Source organism: Mustela lutreola, chromosome 5 (assembly GCF_030435805.1).
Source record: "Mustela lutreola isolate mMusLut2 chromosome 5, mMusLut2.pri, whole genome shotgun sequence".
In the NCBI taxonomy this organism is placed as follows: Eukaryota; Metazoa; Chordata; class Mammalia; order Carnivora; family Mustelidae; genus Mustela; species Mustela lutreola.
This window is the reverse complement of record NC_081294.1, coordinates 80,995,115-81,020,350: the sequence shown is the minus strand read 5'-3', so window position 1 is coordinate 81,020,350 and position 25,236 is coordinate 80,995,115.

Below are 25,236 nucleotides of genomic sequence, written 5' to 3'. Positions count from 1 at the left end.
TTTTTTGTAATGTCTTTATTTGATTTTGGCATCAGGGTAATGCAGTCTCATAGAATGAGTTTGGAAGCTTTCCTTCCTCTTCCATTTTTTTTTTTTTTAAAGATTTTATTTATTTATTTGACAGACAGAGATCACAAGTAGGCAGAGAGGCAGGCAGAGAGAGAGAGAGAGAAAGAGGGAAGCAGGCTTCCTGCGGAGCAGAGAGCCCGATGCGGGGCTCGATCCCAGGACCCTGAGATCATGACCCGAGCCGAAGGCAGCGGCCCAAACCACTGAGCCACCCAGGCGCCCCGCCTCTTCCATTTTTTGAAAAAGCTTGAGAAGAATAGGTGTTAACTCTTCTTTATCTATTTATTTTTCTTTCAAGTTTTTATTTAACTTCAAGTTAGTTAACATATAGTGTAGTATTGATATCTGGAGTTGAATTTAGTGATTCATCACTTACATACAACAGCCAGTGCCTATCCCAACAAGTGTCTTCCTTAATGTCCATCACCCATCTAGCCCATCCCTCACCCACAGCCCTTCCAGCAACCATCAGTTTGTTCCCTATATTTATGAGCCTCTTGTGGTTCGCCTCCCTTTCTGTTTTATCTTTATTTTTCCTTCCCTTCCCCTGTGTTCATCTGTTTTGTTTCTTAAATTCCACATATACATGAAATCATACTGTATTTGTGTTTCTCTGTCTTTATTTTGCTTAGCATAATACCTTTTGTTCTAATCATGTTGTTACAAATGACAAGATTTCATTCTTTAATGACTGTGTAATATTACATTATAACCATATATAAGGTAATATTACTATAATATTACATTATAACCAATGTAGTATTACTATAATATTACATTATAACCACATATAATGTAATATTACTATATATATATATTATATATATCTTCTTTATCCATTCATTAGTCAATGGACATTTGCATTCTTTCCATAATTTGGCTATAGTGGACATAGGTGTTATAAACATTCAGGTGCACATGCCCCTTCAAATCAGTGTCGTCTTTTGAATAAATACCTAGTAGTACAATTGCTGGGTCATAGAGTAGTTCTATTTTTAACTTTTTGAGGAAACTCCATACCATTTTCCAGAGTGTTTGCACCAGTCTGCATTCCCACCAACGGTATAAGAGGGTTCCCCTTTCCCTGCATTCTTGCCAACATCTGTTATTTCCTGAGTTGGTATCAACTCTTCTTTAAATGTTGTGTAAAATTCTGTGAAGCCATCTGCTCCTGGACTTTGGTTTGTTGGGAGTTTTTTGATTACTGATTCAATTTTATTGCTCGTAATCAGTCTCTTCAAATTTTCTGTTTGTTCCTGGTGTATGATTAATCCTTTTATATTGATTCTGTGTCCCATCCTACATGTATAAGTGACATACGTAAGACCCTAATCCCATGACTTTGTCACTGTTGGGTGAGTAAAAATATTCAGATTTCCTCTTTAAATGGAAAGGACTTTCAAGCCTCCATCTCTCCAGACCCATCCTGAAACCTCGCTTCTGTACTGGAATACCACAAGGAATTTAGCAAGAAATAATGAAAATCTGAACTAAAATAGCAATCTGTTGTCTGTCCAAATTGAAGAATGTGTAGTTCAAACACTTCAGCAGTGGCCTAGTGGTTAAGAACACAAGCTTTGGGGTCAGATTGCCTGATTTCTTTTCATGGGCCTAGGATTCACTAGGCATCCTGTTTGTTGATTGTAACACTGGTATTGTTCTTTTCATTACTGTTGTTCCCAAAGTAATTGAATGAAGGTGTGGTAGGCAGTATGATGGCTCCCAAAACATGTCCATAGCTTCATCCTGGAAACTATGACTGTGTTACTTTCCACATCAAACAGAAATATTGCAGATGGAATTAAGCTCTTGGGATTCTCCTAAATTATCTAAGTGGGTCCAGTGGTCTCACTATAGGCCCAAAAAAGCAGAATATGAGGAAGAAGAATCAATTAGAAGAAGCAGGAAGAACATGAGGCATGGGAAAGGCTCGACCCACTGTTGCTGGCTTGAGAAATGAAGGGGCAATGAGTCAAGGAATACAGGCCACCTACAGAAGCTGGGAAAAACCCCAGCCAGAAACCAGCCAGGAAAAAAGACCCCAGCCCTATTGCTATGTGGACATGAACTCTGCCAAGCACATGAACGAGTCTGGATGTGGATTTTCCCCCATATACATCCCATATATACTATACCACTTATTATATACCATATACTGCTGCAGAACAGCTTTTAAGTAGGATGGTGTGACTAGAAACGGATGTGCTTGCCCCGTGTTAGACACCATGCTAGAATCTTCTCATGTGTCATCTCATTTAAAAACAGTGACTGGAGCATGTAAATAGCAAGACCTTTACAATCAGGGTAGAAGGTCAAGAGTTGGACAACAAAAGGGAAAAACTTGGACCAGAAATCATGGCTGAGTTTACTCGATTTCACAATTAGAGTAATCTTCATGAAAATATATTATTTTTATTATAAAAAGTTCAAAGATGTAGGAGAATAATAAGACAAAAATCAATTTACCCTTCATCCAGATTTAACGAATAATGCCATATTTGACTCAGATCTTTTCTTTTATAATGAAAACAAAAATGTCCCCAATATGCTGTTGTCCCCATTGTGCCCGGCCTACTTCTGCCCCCTCCTTACTTCCCTGAGGTCACCAGATTCTTGAAGTGATGGGAATGCTCTTTTCAGATTTCCATACTTTTACTAGCTATGCATGTACCCACATAACATTATCTGTTGTTGTTCTGTCAGCCTTAGGCAGATGGTACTGTGCCTTCTGTCACTTGCCTTTTCAACCCCAAATTGTTCTCAGTGTTTATCTACATTGATATCAGCAGGTTGGAATTATTTGTTTTAATTGCTTGAAGAACATTCTATGGAATGAATTACCCACAGTTTATTTACTTGTTTCCATATTGATAGACATTTAGCCTGTTTGCACATTTTTGCCATTACGGGACCCGCTGTTGTGAGCTCTCTTGTACATATGTTGCTGCGCACGTGTGAAGACTCTCTAGTTTGTGTACCTGCAACTCACATCTGGGAGAGGGCTCCTGCCACAGAGGTCATCACATCTGTGCAGCTTCACCTTCTCTTGGCACTGAGAGTTGTTCTCAAAAATACTTGTCTCGATTGACACACCCACCAGCGGCATAGCAGAATTTCTCCACATCTTCTCAGCAATAGTTATTATCAGACTTTCAAAACATTTCCCTGGGATGCCTGAGTGGCTCAGTCGGTTTATCACCTTATTCTTGATTTCAGCTCAGGTCATGACCTCAGGGTCATGAGATTGAGCCCCATATTGGACTCTGCGCTGAGATTAGGTGTGCCTGGGATTCTCTCTTTCCCTCTCTCTCTGCTCCTCCCACTCCCCACCTGCCCTCTCTCTCTAATAAAAAAATAAATATAATCTAAAAAACAAATAAACCATTTCCCTGATACTTGTGAAATTGTTCTTTTAATTACAACTTCCTAATTTCTAGTGCAGTTGACCATCTTTCCATATCTTAACTGGCCAGTTTCTCTCTTCTAAAAATTGCTTATTTATATCTCTTGTCCATTTTTTTAATTGGAAGGTTTGTCTTTTTCTGGTTCATTTGTTACTCATTATATAATCCCAAACACATTCCTTGCTCATTTAAGAATTAGAAATATCTTCTCCTTATCAATTTCTTACTTTATTTTATTTTGGGTGACTTTTTTTTAAATACAGAAACTAACTTGATATAGTCCTATGTATTGATCCTTTCCTTTGTGCTGTGTGCTTTCTGGATCTTGATCGTGGAACCCTCTCTACCCCAAGAGAGATCTTAGAAGTTGACTTAGAGATGACCAAGAAAGGAGGGAGGTGAGAAGAGGCCAGATTCGTGAGCTATTCTGTCTTTGCTGCACTCAGAATAGTACTTCATATGTATGTTTTATATTTAGACACCTGCATAGATTAGCACTGAAGATGTCTTGTTATTAAAAAAAAAAAAAACAAAAAAAAAAACAGAACTTCAAATATGGTTGCATTTGCTCAGAGTTTCCTGTCCACCAAGACAAAAACAGAAAGATGGTGAGTGACATGAACTCCTAAGAGAAAACAAAGAAAAAATATAATGTGCCATGTAAGTTTTGTGTACTGGGAAAAGGAGGACTGCCAATCTGCTTAGAGAGGGAAACTCTGAGCACTAAGTCTCAGGGGGGATGTGCCTGTGGAGCCTGGTGGAGCATAGAAATAGCATAGATACTAGTTTTCAGAAGGTTCGGAGAGAGTCTCATATGGCCTTGGTTATGGAACTAGCAGGAGACGAGGAGTTCATCTCAGAATACAGGGTCCTTTCAGGGCTTGATTGAAACAAGAAAGTATGTGTATTCTGGCCGTGGCCCAAGTCACAGAACTGCTATGAGCTTCACATAAGAGCACACATTGGTGCCTTTGCATCTGGTGAATCAAAGGGTCTGGCTGAGAGAGCAATTCTTCCCTCACCAGGCATCCACCCTGGTTTTCAGCCTCTGCTGTCCTCTCTCTCCTCTCTGGTAGGAGGGAGAGGGCTTACTAGTTAATGAACTCCAATCCTTTGTGTTTTGATTGATTTGTGTGGTCAGCAGTTACGGAGCTGAACTCAGCAAGCACGAATCACTGCAACCTTCCAGTTGTAAAACTTTGCCCACCCCCAACTCTATAGTTGTGAATTTTGTTCCTGTGACCACATGGGGAAATCAAGTTCATTCTTTATTGTCGGTGATAATTGGAGAACCCCCAGTAGCTGGCGTAACTTATTTTGAAACATACGTGTCTTTAGAGATGTGTTTCTATCTCTGACAAAAGAATAAAACATTTTACTTTATTATTAACCTGCCTTCTTCTTTAACTCTCTTGCTCCTCTCCACGTATTTATATTTTTTCCTATTTTTTTTCTTTTTTCAGTTTATATTGTGCTCTCATTTTACATTCTTGGTGCTAGGGCTCTTTGATTATGCTTCACTTCACTGTTTTTTTTGTTTGTTCGGGGTTTTTTTTGTTTTTGTTTTTATGTAACCTGCTTAGGTTTAAAATGGTCTGTTTTCTCAAACAGAGTTAGCACACATGATAATATGTTTCCTGGCATTCTGCCACTGCCCCGTCACCCCACTTTGTGGATTTAAGGCTTGCTTCCTCAGGAATGTGCATAACTGTTCTGGATAAAGATAAAGTAAAGAATTCAAAACTCTTCTCCCAGGAAAGGCACACAGAGTGATTTTTCATACCTGTACAGTAAAGAGGTTGAGTCAAGCATTTCCTTTGAGCTGTCAGAACATTAGTATTAAGCAATACTCAGCCAGATTTTTCTACCCTCTCCCTAAACATGTATCAGAGAAACTTCCAATGTATGTTAATCTGTGGGCATTTCCCCCAAGAAGTCTTTGTTCCATGGGTCTGGAAATTGAACCAAGTAAAAAGGACACAAAGATTTCTTGCCAGATTGTAAAAGACCTGAAGGCCCAGCTCTGAACAACTTTAAAACCAACACACATGCAGACTCCCATGTTTACTCGCCAAAACTACGGACCTCAACTTATACACGTTTCCAAGTGCAGAAGAACTGGATTCACTGGCTATTGTTAGGGTCTGGGCAGGTAGGAAATAGAATTCTGTTCACAGGGTTTCATCAAAGTATCTTTAATAAAGGAATTAGTTAGAGGGTAAATGGATCCAACAAAAGATGTCGAAGCTTCAGGGACTGCCAGTGAACAGCAAGGAGACATTTCCAGCCCTAGAGCTAAAAAGGAAGGGAAGACAAGTGTGTTCTAGAGCTCAGTGAGAACTGGAGATAGGAGAATAGAGCTGCCTCCTAGGTACTGGGGTCACAGACCAGTGTGGCAATGGCAGCGAGGAGACAAAGAAGGAGCAGGTGCAGCATAGCCCTTCTCCCATTCTGCCTCTCCTCTCCTGGCCAAACCCGGTCAGCAAAGCTGACATGCCAGAGACCCAGCATAGGAGTTCCATGGATCAGCCTCCTGGGACAGAAAAGGGCGGAGGAATGGCTGGCAGGAAACGGATGGTTGGAAGTGGGCAGATGGAAAATAACCATCACTGGGGTTAAAAGTGAGAAGGTTTGAAATTTGCTCAAGACGGTCTTTTTAAGGACAATCTGACTTAGCTCATGAGACTTGGGATTGCAGATGGCTTAATTTATTGTGAAGAAGCACTCCAGTCTTCCAAATGATCTGGCCTTGGTAAGACATAGGAGCCAAGAACAGGCCATGAGAATTCTCCTGACCTGCCAGAGTGATATAGTGCTTGAGCTAGAAGGGCCATTAGAGAAAGCCGCTAACTCAACCACTGATCTTTAGAAATAGGAAAAATGAAGTTTTTAATGTTCCTCCCTTCATTCCTCCCTTCATTCCTCCCTTCCTTCTTAATAAGACAAATATTTATTTGATTGTCTACTGGGTACCAGGTACTGTTCTTGTGATGAGAATTCAACAGTGAACAGAACAAAATCCCGTTCTCCTGGAGCTTATGTTCTAACAGAGGGAGAGAGACAAAAAACAACAATAATAAAAAATAAATAGGATAGGTCAAAAGGGGACATGTGCTGTGAAGAAAAATCAGGCAAGATAAGGGTGGGAGAACCAAGAAGGACAAGAGATGGGGTTTCTCCTTTATGCCATAGATGTGGAAGATCTCTGTGGTTGACATTATTTGAGCTGGGATCAGAAAAATGTAGAGGCTGAGGCATGTGGACTTTCAAGGCAAGAGCATGCCAGGCAGGCAGGAGGACTAGGAAGCGTCAGGACCCTGAGCTACGGTAGCAGACTTGCCACAGAGTTCAGTGAGAGGGGGAGGTGATAGGAGATGGAACTGGTGAGCCTGCGCTGTGAGCCAGGGCTGAGGAGCCTTGCAGGTTGTGTGGAACTTGGTGTCATTCCCAGGGTGATGGGAAGACATTGGAGGGTATCAAGCAGAGCAGTGACATGGCTTCTGTTTTAGTAAGCTCCCTCTGAATTTGAGAGGCAGGGCAGGGAGTTTTGGGGGGTAGGGAAGGAAAAAAAGAAACAGGCTGGGATTGGGAGGGAGACAAACCATAAGAGACTCTTAATCTCACAACACAAACCGAGTGTTGCTGGGGAGTGGGGGTAGGGAGAGGGTGCTGGAGTATGGACATTGCGAAGGGTATGTGCTATGGTGAGTGCTGTGGAATATGTAAGCCTGATGACTTACAGACCTGTATCCCTGGAACAAATAATACATTATATGTTAATAAAAAATAAATTAATTTAAAAAAAAAAACTCCTTCTGGCTGCGTGGAGAGTAGCTGAAAGGGGGGGCAAGGACAGAAGCAGGAGCCAAGGCCAGTGAAGAGGCTGTAGCAGTCCTCTGGGGAAGAGGGAAGGATGACTAGGAGCAGAGTAGATGTGGGGGGAGGTGGTGACAAGTGGTCAGATTCCAGATGTGTTGGAACAGAGAGCCAATAGGATTTGCTGCTGGATGACCAGCAGGGTAGTGGGACACTGGAATCAAGGATGACTTCAAGCATTCTGGCTTAAGCATCAGGAAAGATGGTGCTGACGTTGCTGAGCTGAGAGAGGAGAAGGTTTAGTGGAGCCAGGGTAGAGACCGGAGTCAGGTGAGAGGCATGGAAGGCTTCAAAATGTTGTTTAGATGTCTATGCAAAGAAACCCATACACATGTATACTCATACAGTTGTGTATACGTGTGAGTGTGACTCTGACGCTCAGGACAGGGGTAAGGCTTGCATAAATTTGGAGTCAAGAGCAATTGAGGTCATCTACAGATTAAGTGTAGCTATAAAATAGAATAAAACTTAGCACTGAAACTGGAACTTGCTAAGAATATTAATATTTATTATTGTTGTTGTTATCATTGCTAATGGTCACCATGACGTGCCAGGCATGGTCTTCAACATTCCACATTATTTTATTTAATACTCCTACAGCCTCTGGAAGAAATTTACTCTCATCCCCATTTTCCCTATAACTAAAGCGAGGCACTAGGAATCCATTAGCCCTCTGAAGTCACATGGCTAGAATGTGGCAAGGCTGGGAAGGGAGCCCAGACAGTCTGACTCCAGTGGAAGCCGCCAGCCCCAGCGCACAGAGCAAGTCTGCGGCAGACGATGTCTGATAAGCTTCTCTCTGTGCTACGCTGCCTCTGCTGACGAAGTTCTTTCGTTTCCATGCAGTTACTCACAATGCAGAATCACACTCGAGCCTCACAGCAGCCAGATGTCAATCACACCCCATGCCCAGCCCCAGTTTGCAGACTTGATGCTGTGTCTCCCTGAGGCATCATGTAGAGGTTTGACTCCGGTTACTTGGAATCACCTACCTTTTGTGTCCCACTGGTGCTCAGCTCAGGACCTTACCCACAGCAGCTGCTCTGTCACTGCGAACCCACTGACCACCGGTACGCTGTGACTTGGTGTCTTGGTGATGAGGCAGAGAGGGCAAGAGGAAGTGCTAGCCTCATGGCTGGGAGTGTAAACTAGGGCCAAGAAGAAACTCCCCTTTTGGGAGTCACACAAGACAGATGGCTTGTCTAGGAGAATGAATCCCAGCTGAGGACATGAACTGGTAGGTAGTGAGCACCCTGGCCAGAGGCTCTGTTTGGTATCAGCCTTCCCTGTGGCATGGCTCTCCTGGCCCCAGTCAGGGCTCCTCTCAAAGAAAGCTGTTTTACCATGTTCTGTAGCTAAGGGGGTAGTACAGAGAAGAACAACACTTTGACTCCCTACCACTAGCCTTCAGAAATGTAATTGGAACTGTAATTGGCACCTTTCAAAGAGATATTTGCGTGAATAAACTATCAGTTCTTGATTGTAAATAAACTGCTGTGAACCATCTGAAAAAGACAAAATGATCAGCAGCATAGCAAAATACAAAGAGACACGCACCTCAAAACGCCACTCTAGTCGACCCCAATTGCATCATCTGTTACTTCCTCAACCTCCATTTCTGAAAGTTATCGGGAGCGTGGGGTAAGGGGAAAAGCTCAGGCTTCAGAATCTGGCAGGCCTGCGCTGAATCTAGCCCTGATGTTCCCTGGTGGGAACTTGAGGCTAGATATTTAATTCCTGGGCACCTTATCATTCTCCCTCACAAAGTAGGGTGAAAGGGAGAATAGTTGTTAGTGCTTAGAGTTGCTGTGAGAATATAGCAGAACAGACATGGAAAGCACCAATGGAGGAATGGAGCCATCATGGCACTTACTATATCATGGCTCTAGGGATGCTGAGGAGGAGGAGAATGGTGATGTAGTCATGGTGATGATAGTGGTGATGGCGACAGTGGTGGCAGTAATTGTCATCATTGAGCATGGGAGAGGCCTGGCTGGACCCACAACCCTGTGGGATACAGCCTGGAAGCCTGAGAGGGAATGCCTGCTTTAAAGAAGAATGTTTAGGGGCACCTAGGTGGCTCAGTGGGTTAAGCCTCTGCCTTTGGCCCAGGTCTGGTCTCAGGGTCCTGGGATCCAGCCCTGAATTGGGCTCCCTGCTCAGCGGGGAACCTGCTTCCCCCCGCTCCCCACCTGTCTCTCTGCCTACATGTGATCTCTATCTCTCTCTCTGTCAAATAAATAAATAAAATCTTAAACAAAAATAAAGAAGGATGTTTAATGAGGTTTCACTAAAATGCTTGAAAACCCACCACTCAGTAAACTACTATTTAGTATTAACAGTGAGAATATGTAACATCTGTTCAGTGTTCACTTATGGGTCAGTCATGGCCCCAAGTAGTTTATATGTATTTCATTTGCTGCTCTTGATAGCCCTTTGAAGAACAAAGTATAACTAGCTCCATGTCAGAATAGAAACTCAAGGCTCCTAAATGTTAAGTGTCAGATCCAAGGTCACACAGAAGAGCTGAAAGTTTGGGGAGAGCTAAAGCAGGAAGTCAATCCTAGGGCTATCGGATTCTAGAGCCTCAGCTCATAACCCCTGTACCATATTGCCTGGATTCTGAACAGATCTACCACAGCCATTCTAAGAGTTCAGGACTCTCTGAGATAGTACAAGGTACATAGGGATGTTGCTGAGGTCTCTTATGAGAAGTTCACACACATCAATAGAAGTGTGTTTGAGAGACACATGAGGGTTTAACCTAGAGACTGCAAACAAGTAAATCAGAGAGATACCTTATTGGCCCTGCCTTGTATTTCTGCATTTAAAAGCAGGATGTTTCCCTTTGAAAATCCAGATATTTAGCTTTTCTTTGAAAGTGGGATGGTCTAGAAAAACTGGATCATATTCCAGAATGCCTTCAGTTAACTGGAGGGCTCCCACCTTTAGCTCAGGTGTATTTTCTTCATTGGCCCCAGTGCCCAGAACTCCTTCTTCCTTTTGCCTGCCAAGTTTGTTTGTTTGTCCCTCTGGCCTGACCCTGTAGCTATTTGCAGAGCACCCTGTTGTTGAAGCTCACATGGGGACCAACACACAGTTCAGGCTGCAGTTAACAGAGCAGAGGTCCTTGCCCAGTAAATGCCAACCCCTGAAGGAAGTGGTGAAGACCCAGACTTCCTGTGGATCACCTCCGTTAGGAAGCCATCTCCACTGAAGGAAGATCAGTCTGTTACTATAGCAACACGAATTTGCTCTGATCAGTCCTACCATCAGCCAAGGTCCCCCAGTGCCTAGTTTGCCTGCCCTCCTTCCTGGCTGTTGAACATCACTTCCTTTCTGTCCCTTTCACAATATTCTGGCTACTCTTTGTTTGTCCTGTGGGCTTCCTCCTAAAAATACTTGGGAAGGGCATTGTTTTCTTGTTTAAAAATATCTTGCTTTCAGCTTACCACAGTAAGTTTCCAAGTTCATGAGTGAGCAAGACCCTAGTAAGCCAGTGAGATAATACAAAACCTCCTTTTGAATCTTTTGCTGAAAAGAGGCAGGTGTAAATAGAAGTATAAATAAGAAACCATCTTGTCTATATTGTACTTTATGATTTTCAAGACACAGGGATATCTCCTCTCTTGTTTGATCCTCAGAATAGTCCAGTGGGGTAAGTAGAATGGGAGTAACATGTCCATTTTTCAGAGACTACAGCTCAGAAGAGACATGCTCTGAAAGACTCAGTGGTCAGTAGGAGAGAGAATGTGGACTGGTGCCCAGGCCTGACCTGGAATGAATCTCCATGGCATAACTCAGCTCTTGCCTCATCAATTAGTTGACCACCTTATCATGGACCTTTGCTCTGAGGGAACTGAAGCTAAAATGCAAAGGCCAAGGACCTACTCATTCTACTGGACTTCCTCCTATCTTTTCTTTTCCTCTTTCCACAGATGGCTCTGGAGCACCCACTCTGTGTCAGGCCCTGTGCTCATCCAAGGCTGTGCAACTAAGTCTGTATGAATAATGGCAAGAGAAGATGGGCTCCACTGCTTAAGAATGCCCCTTTCTGGGTTTTTGGCTTTTTTTTTTTTTTTTAAAGCCCTTGTGCAGCAATCCTATGTGCTGAGTGTGCCTATTTTGCAAATGGGATTTCAGCTCTGAAGAGCCATGGGACATACAGCTTGTGGGCCATAGAGCAGAAACATGTACTCTGGCCTTGATACTTTGGGCTCAATGCTCTTTCCACGACTGATACTACTAACATTAAACAGTGCCTGGCACACAGTAGGTGTTTAAGCACTATTTGCAAAACATAAATTAACATCACAATACTTCTCAAAATGACTAAGAACTTCTAACATTAACGTTTCTTCTTCAAGGCCAAGAAAACAAGGCCTCTCAGAAATCTTACAAACCTATTCCTTAGAAGAAGCCAACAATGCCTGAAATTAATCACCATTATTTTCACCTAAAGCAATGTATGAAGCTAAAGGGATAGAAAAACAAACACCTGAGCTGTGACAGCTAACTGCAGATAAAGCTTTTTCTTAGGTTTGTTGACATTCTTCTTTGCCCAAGGACAATCTGTTAAGAAGAAAATATTTTTCCCTATCTACCTCAAACTACATTCCAGACTCGACGTCCAATATTGGATAGTAAGTAGTAAAGCAAATTGCTTAAACTTCTCAGGCTCCTTTTCCCTAGGTGACTTTCCTGATCTACCATGGGGAAGCTCCCAAGAATCTCCTCACTGGGTTTTATTCTCTTGCAAAGTGGTGGGAGATACCTAGGGAGCAGTTTGATAGGAAAGCTTAGGTTTGGATTGGTTCATACATCAGTACAGAAGCATAAGTAAGTTCAAGACCATTTCTGTGGTGTGAACCTTTCCTCTTGGAGGCCTGGCTGTCCACACCCTTCACCTGGGGATGATCCCAGCGGCTCTATTGCCTGGCACCATTCTCTAAACTGGCCTGCCCTTCCTTGCAGAAGGTTGGGCAGAGTCAGTTTTCCTCTGAAAAGGGTAGCCTAGATGCAGGCAGGTAACAGAGCTGCTGTCTCATTCCCCAAGCTAACAGCCTCCTCTTCCTCCTCCATCACTTGGCCCATCTTACTCTTCTCCCCTTCAGCCCTCTCTCCACCCCTCCCAGAATTAATAGCTACCACATTGGACCAGCCATGGAAATGAATGACAGCAAGAGTGTGGACCCTGGAAAATGAAGGATATGGAACTGTAGGGAATAAACTTTTTTTTTTTTAACATTGATATTTATTTATTTATTTATTATGTTCAGTTAGCCACTGTATAGTACATCACTGATTTTTGATGTAGTGTTCAATGATTCATTAGTTGCATATAACACCCAGTGCTTATCACATGTGCCCTCCTTAATACCTATTGTCCAGCGGCCCCATACCCCCACCCCCTTCCCTCTGAAACCCTCAGATTGTTCACTGGAGTCCATAGTCTCTCATGGTTCATCTCCTCTGATTTCTCCCCCTACAGTTTTCCCTCCCTTCCCCCATGGTTCTCTGTGCTATTCCTAATTTCCACATATGAATGAAACAATATGATAACTGTCTTTCTCTGCTTGTCTTATTTCACTTAACATAATTCCCCCCAGTTCCATCCATGTTGATGCAAATGCTGGGTATTCATCCTTTCTGATGGCTGCGTAATATTCCATTGTATTTATGAACCACATCTTCTTTATCCATTCATCTTTTGAAGGGTATTACTTCTTTTATATTTAACCCTCTGGCCTAGTGTCTTTTCCATTCTCATTTAAATCAGCCTGTGTTTCTCAAAGTGAAATCACTAGACCAGAGGCAGCAACATCACTTGTGGATTTGTCAGAAATGCAAATTCTCAGCCCCTCCCCCAGACCCCCTGAATCTCTCTGGGTGGGGCTTAGCAATTTATATTTTAGTCAGCCCTGCAGGTGAGTCTAAAGCACACTCAAGCCGGAGAACCACTGGTTTAAATCATTTCTTCTTCCCACTGAGTATCATCCTCCCACATGGTATCATTTCACCCTCACAGCTTTGTCTTCTAATATTTATATAGATGAACAGAGATTTTGTGATCACACTAACTGATATGGTGTCTTCAGACTATAACCTTTGAGATGATTTCAGAAGAAATGTCAGCCTCTGAAAATCAACTAAAAGTCGTCAGTAAGTTGTGGTGGAAAGAGCATGGACCATGATATCAGACAGCTGTAGGTTCAAGTCCACCAGATGTTCAAAGGCACCTGCTAGTCCTGGGGTTTTAGTGTAATTATTCACACCTTCTATACATTGTCCATAAAATGTGGATAATAGACTAAAGTTATAGGGTCATTTGAAAGAATAAGCACAGGTGAAGTGACTATAATACACACAACCACTCTGGAAACATTCCTTTCTTCCTCTCCCTCCACTTCCAGTATAACCACCGTAGAAATGCACACACCTGCTCCTCAGTATCTCTCCTTGCCTCTCCCAGAACTCTATCAGGAGGTCAAGGTATCTCCTAAGGCCAGGCAAAAACCAAAATATGCCCCAGTCTGGCATCTAATTGAGATGCCCAGCCTATTTCCTTAGAGTTAGCCTATTTCATTTTCCAATAGAAAAAAGGTTATAACCTAGACCTTTTATTTGATCTAATCATATGATTGCTGTCAGAGGAGAGTGGAAGTAAAGCATGAAATCTAGAGAAGGGAGATTCGGTGTTTAACAATTTATCAGTATTGGGGCATCTTGGTGGCTCAGTTGGTTAAGTGTCTGACTCTTGATTTTGGCTCAGGTCATGACGTCAAGATTGTAAGATTGAGTCTGGCATTGGGCTCCCCACTCAGTGGGGAGTCTACTGGGATTTTCTTTCTCTCTCCCTTTGCCCTTTCCCCGCCAAAAAAAAGAAGAAAAAAAAAGAATTTATTGATATTCATCCAGAAGTACCCAATGAAAAGAAAGTAACAGATACTTTATCAGAGGAACCCTAATGATTTGGGCTCCTACCAAAGAGGAAGAGCTGTTCAAAACTCTTCCATAGTCTGGGCAAAATGGTCCTTAAAAATATCCTTTTCCCTTTGTGCTGAGTCTGCAATAATTCATTATGTATTGACTTTTTCTATGTGACCAATCTTAAGCTATTAAATGATGCATGTGCATTGAACCCTCAGAAGTAATTACTCTAACTTCCCGCACCCCAGATATCTAGATGAGAAAACAGAGTTAGAAGCTAAACCCAGCTTTTCTGATATCACCAAGACCTGGATTCAAACTTGGGATTCTACCCCAGAATCTGAACTCTTAATCACTCAGCCTCCCAATTCCTAAAACACTTTTCAAGGTAGCTCAATATGAAGGAGTGAATCTGCCAAGTAAGAGAAAACAGCATTCTACCCACTGGAAAGTTTTGTACTCCCACTATGAATCAGTCAGCTGGCATTCTCATTTATAAATCTGTCTCTAGTTAGTATCCTCCTGAGTCAGAGCCTGGGAGCTTGATAAACTCAGGGACAGCTGATTGAATAAGGTTTCTAAAAATATGAAGGTGAGGGTTAGGGCCTGTCCTGAGATTACCTCTCCAAGGAACTGCCTACCTGAGCAGACGTGCTGGAGGTGGTGAGCAAGACAGCCAGTTATCTTCTTTCATCCCACCTTAAATGCAATACAATTCAAACATAGCTATTTAATATTAGACAATTTAGAGAAAAATTTAGGATGATTATGTTGGAAGGAGTAAGCTTCTAGGAGCTTTAAGGATATAGGAGAATTAAATGTTGCCAGAAATTCTAAAGATGGCAAAAAGCTTTTATTTCAAGTAACAGAGCCAGTCAGCTGATGGTAGTAATTGCCTGGAACCCTGCATCAAGAAGGATTCTCAGACCCCTTCTGGACTAAATAGTGGAGAAGGTCATGATTGATTAGCAATGTCTGCCATGATCACAGATGATTGATGTGGGAGGCCATGTGTCTTATATTTTATCCTCCATTCCCGAAGTACTAGTATCTCAATAGATATTGACAATTATATTGAATTCGGTGTCCAATTATATTTAGGTAGAAAATAATATATCTTGAAAAATATTTAAATTGTTGGAAATCATATAAGAAGGTACTTGCTGGTATAGATGCAGACTTGAATTAACTTTTCAGTACTTTGTTTTTTTCTTTAAAGATTTTATTTATTTATTTGACAGAGAGATCACAAGTAAGCAGAGGCAGGCAGAGAGAGAGGGAAGCAGGCTCCCTGCTGAACAGAGAGCCCAATGTGGGGCTCGATCCCAGGACCCGATCCCAGTACCCTGGGATCATGACCTGAGCTGAAGGCAGAGGCTTTAACCCACTGAGCCACCCAGGTGCCCCAACTTCAGTACTTTTGTCCGCAGAAATTAATTTCTACCTTAGCATGGTAAAATACAAAAAAAAATTTGTTTCCCTGTAGGAAATGTGGGGGTTCATTTGGGTGCTGAATTTTCTTGTGGACAGAAGTAGATGTTGTTTTGAGTTATCCCATACAATCACAAAAACGTAAGTTAAACATTTTAAGGGTATTAAAAAAACAGTTAATGTTTTATTTTGAATGCTGTGATTGGAAATGTGTCTGTTCTGTAAATTGGAGATATAAGTAATTTAACTCCCCCCAAAATGCACTTTAGCTGTCATTATTTGCAGTTGATAAGATTGTGTACACAGAATTTTTTTAAATTTACAGATTCAAACTAATAATTTATAGATTTTCAGATTCAAATTAATAATTGAATTTAGCAAAATTGGTGAATATAGAGTCAGTGTACAAAAAAATCATTTGTACTTCTATATATATGCCAGCAACAATTAGGAAAGGAAATTTTTAAAACAGCATATATAATAGCATCAAACAAGTATTATGTAAGTTAGGATAAATCTAGTAAAGATGTATAAGACGTCTATACTGAAAACAACACATTACTGAAACAAATTAAAGAAAACCTAAGTAAATGAAGGGCTCTTCCATGTTCATTGATTAAAATATTCAATATTTTTATCCCCAAATTTGTTTTTAGATCTAATGCAATCTGTATCAAGTTCACAGATTTGTCTCTCAGTATGTGTGTGTGTGGTGCATGTACATGCAAAAAAAAAAAAAAAGAAAAGAAAAGAAAAGAAAACACTACTTTGTTTTAAGCTTTAAGAAGAAGAAAACAGGAAGACTTGTATTACCAGATTTTAAGATTTAGTATAAAGCAAAATAATTAAGAACGTGCAATAATAACATAAGAGCAGACGAATCAATGAAATAAAATCTAGAGACGATGTCTACCTATATGGTTACCAGATATCTGACAATAGTGTCATTACTCCACATTGAGGAAAGGATGGCCTTTACAACATACGATGCTGAGTCCCTTGAATTTCCATATTGGGGGGGTGGTAAATGAAAATGACCCCTTCTTTACACTATTCAGAAAACTCACCTTCAGATATAAAAGGAAAAACAATCATCTTCTAGAAGGTAACATAGGAAAATATTTTATCACATTAGGATGAGCAATGATTTATTTTTTTTTTTAGAGAGAGAAGAGAGATCACAAGTACTGGGGAAGGAGTAGAGGAAGTGGGAGGGAGATAATCTTAAGCAGACTCCACACCCAGCCTGTTGGACCATTAACCGACTGAGCCACCCAGGCATCCCAAGCAATGATTTCTTAAATAGGACATGAAAAGCATCAACTATGAGAAAATAATTGATAAATTGGACTAATGTAAATTTAAAACCTCTGCTCATCAAAAGACGTTGTCAAGAACATGAAAAGGTAAGCAACACAGTGGGAACAGATATTTGTATAAATAACAAAAGACGTGTGTTTATGGGGTTTTTTTTTTTTTTTTGTAAGCTCTCATACATCAGTAAGAAAAAGATAGGTAATACAATAGAAAAATGGACAAAAAGATTTAAGTAGGTATTTTTCACAAAAGAGGATAGGAAAACGGCCAATGTAAGAACGCAACATCTTATTTTTCAGGGAAGTGCAAATTACAATCTTAATGAGATAATACTATATACCTCCTTTTAGACAGAGCTAAAAGGAGTGGTGTGGCCTACATTGCTGCTCCTCCTGAATTGCTAAATTAAAAAAAAAAAATCAAACAAACTTATAATTACAACTGTTGGTAAGAATGGAGAGCAACCAGAGCTTCCCTGTATTGCAGGCATATAAATTGGTACAACATTGAGAATTGCTTGGCATTGTCTACTAAAAACACATTAGCACCCTACAATGTTGCCAATTTCCTTCTTACATATATGAGAAATAAAAATGTGTATATAAGAGCACTGAAAGACACGTACAAGAATGTTCACAGCAGCATTATTTCTAACAGCAGAAAAACTGGGACCCACACAAATATTCATCAACATAAAATGGACGAATATATTGTGGAATATTCCTATAGTGCAATACTATATAACAATGAGAAGAAATGAATGTCTGCTTATGCAGCACCATGGACGAAACTCACAAGGAAACATACTGTTGAGCAAAAGAAGCCAGACAGAAAACAGCACATACTGTTCTGTATACATTATACATGATCTGTATAATTCCATCCATATAAAACCAAAACAAAATTTATTGGAATAGAAATCAAAAGAGTCGTTCTCTTTGGGTGGGATGGGGATCCATTTGGCTTGCTGAAAATGTTCTGTATTTTTATCTGGGTGGTGCTTAGGACAATGATTTCACTTTAAAAACTAATCTCTAGAGGCAGAAGTCAGAAGAGCGGGAATAGTGACTTTGAAGGGGCACAAGGAAGATTCTGGGAGCTAGTGATGATATAAGAAGCTACGCATTTTGATAGGTGGTGCTTACATGGACCTTCATTTTGCAAACACGCATCAAGCTAATCATGGTTTCTGCCTTTTGCATTGTGGATTTTTTTCCTCAGTAAATCTTACCTTTAAAAAAAAAAAGTTATGTATTACGTATTTGGAGGGGAGAGGACAGTAAAAGCCCTAAATGATATGGACTGACCATCCTCCTTGGTGGTAACAATAAGAGAAAACATTTAGGGGCGCCTGAGTGGCTCAAGCAGTTAAGCATCTGCCTTCAACTCAGGTCATGATCCCAAGGTCCTGTGGTTGAGCCTGGGGTTGAGCCTGGCGTTGGGCTTCCTGCTCAGCCCATATTTGTTTTAAATACATAAATTCTTTAAAAAAGAGAGAGAGAAAAAACATTTACTGAGCAGGTAATACACGCCAGGATCCGTGCTTAGTACTTTGCGGACACTTGCATTTTCTTCTCACATGTCCCGTTAGGATTGGTTCTGTTAGTATCCTCCCCATTTTACAGATGAAGAATCTGAGAATTAGCAAGATCGTGGGACTTGCCCGAGGTCTTACAGTTAGTAAGCTGCAGCAGAGCTCGGATTCCAGCCCTGGTAGTCTGAAAATGGAGAAACAGAATTCAAATAATATTTCTTAAAAAAGAAAAAAAAAAAAGACAAGGGTGTTGTCACGGATACCAAGTCGTATGTGCCCTCAGGAAGCTGCCCACTGTCTACCTGCACAGGGAACTCACCCTCTGCCTGAGAAGGTCCAACAGAAGGATGTTGTGAATTGGCTTTTCCTTCACACGTCGTCAGTCTCCAGGGCTGAGGAGAGGCGGTGTGTTTGAGTTGGATCTCAGGGAACTGCTGTGGCAGGCACTTGCTGGATTTCCTGGAACGGCAGGAATGATGTAATGGTTTTGGACCAGGCTGGAAAACAGGCCTCACCATGAGCAGTGTGTAAACCACCCTGTGTCAAGCCGGGCCTCAGATAGGCCCTCAGCCCACCCCACTGTGCATCTCCGACACACATACCCTTCACACCTCCTCTCCTTGACCCCTCTCTGTCTTCTCAATGCACTATGGCTGAAAATACTAACGTGTAGGCCATTCCCAAGCACTGCCTTTCATGAGAACTTGGAGTTGTTCATCAGCTACAAGGTTTCCCTGGTCTGTGTTGGAAGGTTAAGATGGGGTACTGTGCTTGGAGAAATTCTGTAGAAGTTTTCCACAGACCAAGGGGTGAGTGACCAATTTCTATCATTTCTTTAAGACTATGAAGAACCCCAAGAAGCAGGAGATAATGAGGTGCCTGGGGTTTGGAGAGGGTTCTAGAGTTTGCAGATCAGAAGCCAGACTCAGGTATGGAGACCTTCAGCTCCCTTCAGAGCTATGAGTGTGATGTTTGAGCCCCAGGAGGTCCCAATATCCACTCGAGGTTACCAACCTGGCTGAACAATTCTCTCTTCCTCCCACTGTGTTCCAGGGTGATTCCATGAGATTTTACTTTTCCCAAGAAAGCTTTTAAGTGACTAATGTAAGTTTTATCAATATTTCCAGAAAAATCACCAGTATCCAAAGGTTCTCCTAGCTAGTAATTCATTCACCCTGACCCATTCTGAGTGTTTATCCACTTGTATTTCTTCTAATGTTTCAATTCATTGCAATTCTTTTTATTTTTTAATATGTGAGTATAGTTGACATACAATGTTACATTATTTTCAGGTGTATCCACTCATATATTTTTTTATTAACTAACTGGCTTCTCTCTCTCCTGATTCTTTTTTACTTGTACAATGAGAAACATCCAATAAGGGTAGAAAAGCATCTGAAAGCAGGTCCGTAGGAGTGAAGCGGTAGAATAGGTAAGACGGGGCAGGAGCTTGCCTTGGGGTCAAGGTCCAGCTCATGAAGACGCCTTTCCCTCACGCAGTGGCACACAAGAAGGAGATGTGTGTTCCCTTCGGGATTCTTTCGGCTCCCCTGCCTAGGCTGTAAGCTTTTTTTAGTGACATTGCCTGGTATTTGCAAATAGGAATATTTCGAAGTAGGTAGGATTTTTAGTGACCATGCCGGCCACTTGAGAACAATGTGTACTCAGGGTACAAACATGTTGCATCATCATCAGCCCAGAGAAGTTTAACTGCACAAAAATACCTGCTCCAGAGTAAGGCTTGGTGTCAGCTCAGTCACTGTGACAAGACAACGGTGACCCAGGCTGCAGATGCTCCTTGCCCCAGCCACTCCCCTGCTGGAAGTAAACAATGACATCATCCTTATTTCAGAGACATTCCCTTAGCCCATCACTTTGTCTATTTGCCACAGCAAAGGGTGTGTGCTGCTTCCTTTGCTCATGGGCAGAAAGACAGACTACAGTGTTCATGCGCTGACAGGTGTTTTCCCCTTGAGGTCACTTGATATCCTTGCAAGTGTATAAAGTAGAAGATTGAACATCCCCATTTAATAGATGAGGAAACTGAAATTTGGAGAAGCTAAATGCTTATCATATAGCAGTTTTCCTGGAGATGATCTGATCATCAAAGGAAGGCCAATCTTTAAAAAAAGAAAAAGAAGAAGAAACCTAATAAAAATATTGGTACAAAACAAAAGGCATTGTCAACTCATTCACATGGATGTTGAAAATGAATAGATTGGAGAGGAGAACCATTCTTCTGAGACTTCATTTGCTTTTTGTAAAGTAGACCTGAAACACTATTTGCTCCCTTAATGATATATTCAGACCAAAATGCTATCTTTTGTGGCTTAACATAGGCAGGTTATGTTGGGAATTTCTGTTTTATTCTAAGTGCCACAGAAAACCACAGAAAGGCTTTTGTGAGGGAACTGACCTGGTCTGATTTGTGTTTATAGCTCAGGCTGGGTGCCGAGGGGATAATGGCCTGAATATCTGTCTTCCCAACTGGACAGGAAACACTATTCTTACTTGCTTTTTATTCACTTAGACCTGTCTGTGCCCACTCGAGAGTCAGCTCCATCAAGAGAAGAGACCGTGTCTTTTTTCACTACTATGTCACTAGTGGCTGGAACAATATCTGATCCAGATTAGGCTCCTGATAAATAAATGATGGTTGAATGAGTGAATGAATTTATACAGGAATTTAAAAATGAATCAAGTGCCACAGGAATGACAGGAATGAACATAAAGTATGTTGAGCACTACGAAAGAAAGGATAGGGTGGCAGGAAAGCATATAAAAGGGGAATTAGGAAGGTGATGAGATAGCCCTTGACTAAATTAGCTTGGAGACAAAAATGAAGAGAAGCAGATTCAAGGCATATTGGTGACATAAAATGAATAGGACTTACTTGATATGGAGGCTAGGGGAACGCCCTAGGTATGAAGATGAGCTTCATTTGCTCAGCCCTCAAACTGGACACGCAGTTCAATTTGAGATGAGTAAGTATTTTCTAAGTTGTTTATTAGCTATTTGTACAGAAAAGCTGCAGACTTACAAGCCTGATTTTCCCAATAGTGAGAGTCTGTCACTGAAAATAGGATGATAAGAGTGGTTATTTTTATAGTATTTACAGGAATCAGTTGGTAGCAGTCTCTCTATGATGCTTTCTTCAATACTCCCTCCCTTAATCTCCTGATATTTCTATAAGGTTTCCATGGCTAGGTTTCCATGACACCACAACAGTCATTTTCATCCATTCTGTCAAAAAAATAATAATAATAACCGGTCAAGATAAAAAAAAAAAAAAGCTTTTCCTGCACCTGAATGAATGTACCTTCTCTCCAACCCACAAAACACATCATACACACACACACACACACAATCAGTGCTCCTAGCACAGAGCTAGGTACAGATATTTACAACAATAATTGCCTTGCCTACTTGGGTTAAAACAGCCTTCGTATCTTAAAGACTTTTGTAAACCATCTGATTAATATTTATAAAGAGCGATTTCCAAGTTAAGTGTTCTTCCACTCTGGACTCCGAAAGTGATTCTCTTGAGATTAGTTGTTAAAGGCAGATGCTATTGTTTTACAAATTACAAATGAAATTCCTCTCATCTTATCGTCCTCAAAGACTTGCTATTATTTTATTATCTTGAATTCAAAATCTAGTAGCAGAGGAGATGATTTTCATAGATGATTTTCATAGCATAGATTTTCCTTTTCCCCTCAACTTTCTTATTCAGAATTTGTTGGCTGGACAGCCCTCCTGAGCTTGCGCTGTGATGGGTTTTATCTGAAATTTCCATTAAAATAAAATGTTAACCTTTGACTCCCTTCACCCATTTCTCACAACCCCCCACCTCCACCCCTCCCACCACCCCTGGCAACCTACCAGTCTTTTCTCTATACCTCTGAGCCTGTTTTTGTTTTAGAGTCCACATAGAAATATGGTACTTGACTTATTTCACTTAGCATAATGCCCTTTAGATTGATCCGTGTTGTCACAAATGGCAAAATTTCCTTTTTTATGACTGAATAATATTCCTGTGTGCGCGTGCACATCTGTGTGTGTGTGTGTGTGTGTGTGTGTGTATGTGTGCATATATCCAGCAATTTCTTTATCCATTCATCCATTGGTCTATTTCTCTGACATGAATATTTTGGCTGAGCTTATAGAGAGTTCATTCACGAGTTTCAGATCTACTCTCCAGATCCAAGGTGTGTCCTTCTAACACAGTGGGCTTTTGAATCCCTGCCATGGTGAGTGGTGGATATTTCCAAGTCACCAATCTTAGATGACTAAACAAACAGCCTGTGGACTCAATCACTTCCTCCTTCCTCCTTTGACTATAGCATGTTAGTTTTGCGAGGCTGTGCTATCTTCTCAGGCTAAATGTTCTGCAACGCAGTAGCCACATAAACCACCTCTGAACCATCACACTTCTGGGGGATTTAAATAACAGAGCAAGAGCATAGCAGTCTCTCTGACACCAAAGGTGTTGTTCAGAAGTCTCAGAAATACCACACTCTTTGTCATTGTTCTCAGTTTGCAGCAGAGCCAATTTCTATTGATTTTCTCTTTTGTTTTCTTAAGTGTAAAGTCCTATTCACTCTGTAAACACAATGAAAGCCCAAACCAGGCACTTCACTAGGATAGCCTTATGGGCCCAGCCGAGAATTTTGTACCTTCTTGATGTCTGCAGAGTGGCTATATACTGTGACGTATCTCAGCTTCATAACGGGCTCGATGGAGAAGCTCTGTGATGGACAGATCACAGAAGTAAATGAACGTGTCATTTTAAAATCTCTCTGGGAGTTGTTCTGCTGTGGTTCTGCTCAGATCCCTGAACAAGAATTTGAGATAATTTCCATAGACAGGTGTGTACAATATAGCATAATGCCTTGGTGGCTTTTGGACATAGGTTTCCTCTTTGTTTTTCTTGTGTCTAATGTGTATTGCGTAAAGGAAGTATATTTGATCTTGCTTAGAATCTTCGAAGTTTGCCCATTGCATCTTTCTCTTGCCACAGCTTACAATGCCGTGTATATTATGGGCCCTGATTTTTCTCATTTCAGGCTCAATTACTTGGCCCTGTTTCTCTGTGGTTCAGAGAACCTGTCATCTTTACATCTTCCTCAATACCTTTGTCCATCCTGCCTCTCTCTGCCCAGAGCCTTTATACATTCAGTTCCAGTGCTGGACAACTCACCCCACAAACACAGGCACACACACACACACACACACACACACACGCTCACCAACAACCCTCACTCATCCACCACACATCCCCTTCTACCCAGTTAACACCCAGTCATCCTTCCTATCTTAATTCAAGCAGCACTTTTGCAGGAAAGTCTACCCTGCCCTCCCAGGTTAGATTAGGTTCTTATCTTATACATTGTCATAGAACCTATTCTTTTCCTTCAGAGCACTTGACTCAGCTAGCAATTATATAACCATTTGGGTACTTCATTATCAATGGCATTCTCCACCCTTGATTTTGTAAATCCTGTGCAAACAAAGCGTGGATCTATTTTTGGTTCACCTTTGTATCCTCAGCCTTGTGCATTGAGCCTGGCATAGAGTTGAATTACAGTGAATGTCGGACAGATGGATGGATGGATGGATGGACGCACGGACACGTGTGAGTGCATGTGTGTATCTGTTAAGTAATGAGGCTATTGCTACAGTAACTTACCACTTATATTTTCAGTTTTCTTTAATTTAAATTGTTCTAATAAAGAGAAAGTAGAAGTGACACTATTCTTCATGTGAATTGACTTCTTTGCGAATTCTGCTTACAAAATGAGCGTTGATTCAGTCACATAAACACCATGAATGATTTTTTTTTTTAGTATTTTCATTCATTTATTTGACAGACAGAGATCACAAGTAGGCAGAAAAGCAGGCAGAGAGAGAGAGAGGAGGAAGCAGTCTTCCTTCTGAGCAGAGAGCCTGATGCAGGGCTCGATCCCAGGACCCTGAGACCATGACCTGAGCCAAAGGCAGAGGCTGAACCCACTGAGCCACCCAGGTGCGTCACCATGAATGATTCTTGAGGCAAACATTCAAGGAAGAAAAATTTATTTGTAGGACTTAGAAAAATCCTAGAGATACCATGTCTTGTTAACCATGCATCTTTGTTCATTTCAACTTAATCACAAAATAGCAGTCGCTCCTCTTTAACACCATTAACAAATCGTAATGTGCCAGAAATAAATTACTCAATAAACACATGTTTATGTATGTTAGCAGTGACCAACTGAGTGTTCTGTTACACACACTGGGCACTCAGCAGCAGCCGCCTTCCCTACTCCACCTCCCCGGTGGAACAGCCTGTGGAATTTGGGACAGTTCCAAACAGATAGGATGAAGAGTATGAATACGTATGCTAATGATTACGGAGAAATGATATGGGAAGGTCCCGTCAACCACTACTGACTGGTACAATACAGCTGGGAATGCATTTTTGATTGTGTACCAGATAATTCAAATAGTTGCAGAATGGGGAAAGGTTGATAAAAAGCACACAGAGAATCAGAGAGCTTAAAATAGTCAAGATTGCATACCAAGGCCGGGTTGAATTCTGGCTACTAACTGCTGGTGCCCATCCAAAAGCTGGCTTAGGGAGAAACGGTCATGGTAGCATTCTGCTAGTAAAATTACATATAAATATAGAAACTA